Source organism: Mus pahari, chromosome 1, assembly GCF_900095145.1.
Source record: "Mus pahari chromosome 1, PAHARI_EIJ_v1.1, whole genome shotgun sequence".
In the NCBI taxonomy this organism is placed as follows: Eukaryota; Metazoa; Chordata; class Mammalia; order Rodentia; family Muridae; genus Mus; species Mus pahari.
The window spans coordinates 146,508,690-146,511,192 of NC_034590.1; the positions used below are offsets into that span (position 1 = coordinate 146,508,690).

Here is a 2,503-nt window from a genome sequence, read left to right on the forward strand (position 1 = left end):
ACCAAAGCAAAGGAAGGTATTTGTGGAAAGCGGCATCCAATTCTGTCTGCTAGGATTCAGTTTTAAAAAGACAGATTTACTTGTGATTTTCCTGAGGTGACCTGTCAATTTGTTCAGAAAGGTTAATTTGTTAGAATCAGCCCTAAATTGCTTTCAAGGGTGTGCCCTAATTGTATTACCTTTCAGCAAAATGTTTCTGTCAATCAGAAAATGTTTTTAGAACTAACCTTCTTGCAAAGCTGAGGTCAGGAAAAGCTGGACTCTCTAGCCATAAGGACAACGGGAATCTGCATCCTGGACCAGGGTGTGCGCTCCTCATGGACATGTGGAGCTTGGGTATTCCGAGAGTTTTTTGAGCAATGTATTTATATCAGCATGTTTTACTTCAGGTGAATTCTTGGTACAGTGAAAAGAGAAAAAGAAGTTGTGAATTCTGAGCTTGTTTTTAGTTTCTTTATTTTAAAGGTTTATGACCTAAGGCAAGACACATCTCTTGTGTCTTGATTTCTCTGACTAGAAGACTTCAGAGATAGGCAGGGTGCCACCAAAAGCTTCCTGATCCCCAGCACTATGTAAGCCTACAAATCATGCCATCAGGTCTATTTCTGAGACGCTGGGGTCTTCTATGGCTTGAGAGGTATTCCTAAAGTCAGAGCCATTCTTTGTTTTCAGGAGAACTGTTCATAGTGTACAGAGTATCTAAGGCGCGCCTTGAACATGGAGTCTTAGTGGGTGGTCTGAATGTGATCTGTCAGGGAAGCTCTGGGAAGAAGCGTGAGTGTAGAGCACACGTGGTTCCGCTCTGCTCTCCTTTAGCTGTGGTGGGGACATTTCGCAATGGCCATGTTAATATTCCTATTGAAACCACTCACCTTTGGAAAGATAATGAGAATTAGGGAGTTAATTTGAGAAAATGAGGTTAGATGCTGATACAAGATTGGAAAGATTTCTGTCTCAGTGCAAGAAAGATACATAAATATATTTTAGGGTATTTGTGCAATAGCTATTTAGGACCCTGTCTGCCATAGAAAGCAGATATAAGTCTACAGCTCAAATAAGTCTGGAATTTTACAGAACACAGCCTATAGCAGAAGAGCAGTGGGTGAATGAATAGTCACTCATATTGGTTTTGGTGCCATAGGAAGTGTGGGTTACCATGGAAACACACAGGAAAAACATTCAACTCTGGATGAAGGATTTGGGCAAGTTTTCTCAACTGTGAGATAGCTACAATGGAAAACCAAAATATATGAGTGGGAAAAAATGGAATGAGGTGTTTACTTTAGGGGTGACCTTGTGTTCTCCTATAAGTGACAGATAGCAGGGTATATGCATTAATCTAAAAGGAGATCAGTGTGACAGGCAGGTGAGTGGGTGGGAGAGTGAGGGGTCTGTAGAAGTCATAGTCTTCTTCTTCTTCTTTTTTTTTTTAAATTTAAGTTTTTTTATTTCAGAATTGATGTTATGGACAGACATCATAAACACATGTACTGCATATTTTCCACAACATAAGAACTGGAAGTAAAGTCTAAGGGCAATTAGAACTGAAATTGTCCCACAAAAGTCAGAGGAAGGCTTCTCCTTAAATGTCCTTGATCACCTCCTCCAGTTCGTCCTTTGTGAATACGTGGAAACTCGGAGCAGGCTGCACCGTGGCGAGCTCGATGATGCTAGTTGTGTTCGACTTCTCCTCCATGACTTGCTTGAGGATGATGAGTGAAGACTTGACTTCAGAGTCATAGACTTCTTGCAAGGAGTTCTGGGCACCCTCTGAAGCAGAGCCAATTGCTTGAGCATCACACTGTACAAAAGGTCCCAGATGGGTCCACGTGAAACAGTTGGGTTCCTTTCTCATTAGCTCCTCCAAAGAACAATGCTACTGCAAAGGGATGACATGGCACCTGTATCTGCATCTTCTTCTCCAAACTGAAAAGCCAGATTGGACACAGCCTAAGGCATGCTCTCAACTGTCATTGTCTCATTATAAGTGAACCCATGGTTCTGTGTCTCCACTCTGGCTTTATCAGTTAAAGTTTTAGCATCAGCAACTAGCCCATTCATGGCACAACCCGTATGAGCATCAATCTCCACCATTTTCTCAATGCTGCTAGGCTCCATTAGCGGAGAGGTAATTCTCTTCTCCGCAGTTAGACACACACCCTCGGATGTCTGGATGCCAATGGCCGTAGAACCAAGCTTGATATGCCTCAATGGCATATTCCACTTAAAATAATCTTCCTTCAGGAGGAAAAGTACTCACACCCATGCCATACTTGGACTGAGTGAGGGACATGGAGAGGACAGGAAGAGGTGGAAGTGTGGGTTTCCAAAGGCCACATGTCTAAAAGCAACACCCCAATTTGAAGTAACAGACTTTAAAAAAAAATTTTTTTTAAATTAAGTTTGTTATTTTGACGATTTTATATATGCGTGTCATGCATTCTGATTAGCCTCACCCCTACTTTCTCTCACCTGCTTCCCTCCCATGTATATGTCCCCTCTT

At 42.0% G+C, this 2,503-nt stretch overlaps 1 pseudogene; it reads right to left on the minus strand.

Annotated features, from left to right (window-relative positions):
• Positions 1–1,582: 1,582 nt before the first annotated feature.
• On the minus strand, positions 1,583–2,293 carry LOC110313099 (annotated as a pseudogene).
• Between the last annotated feature and the right edge of the window lie 210 nt (positions 2,294–2,503).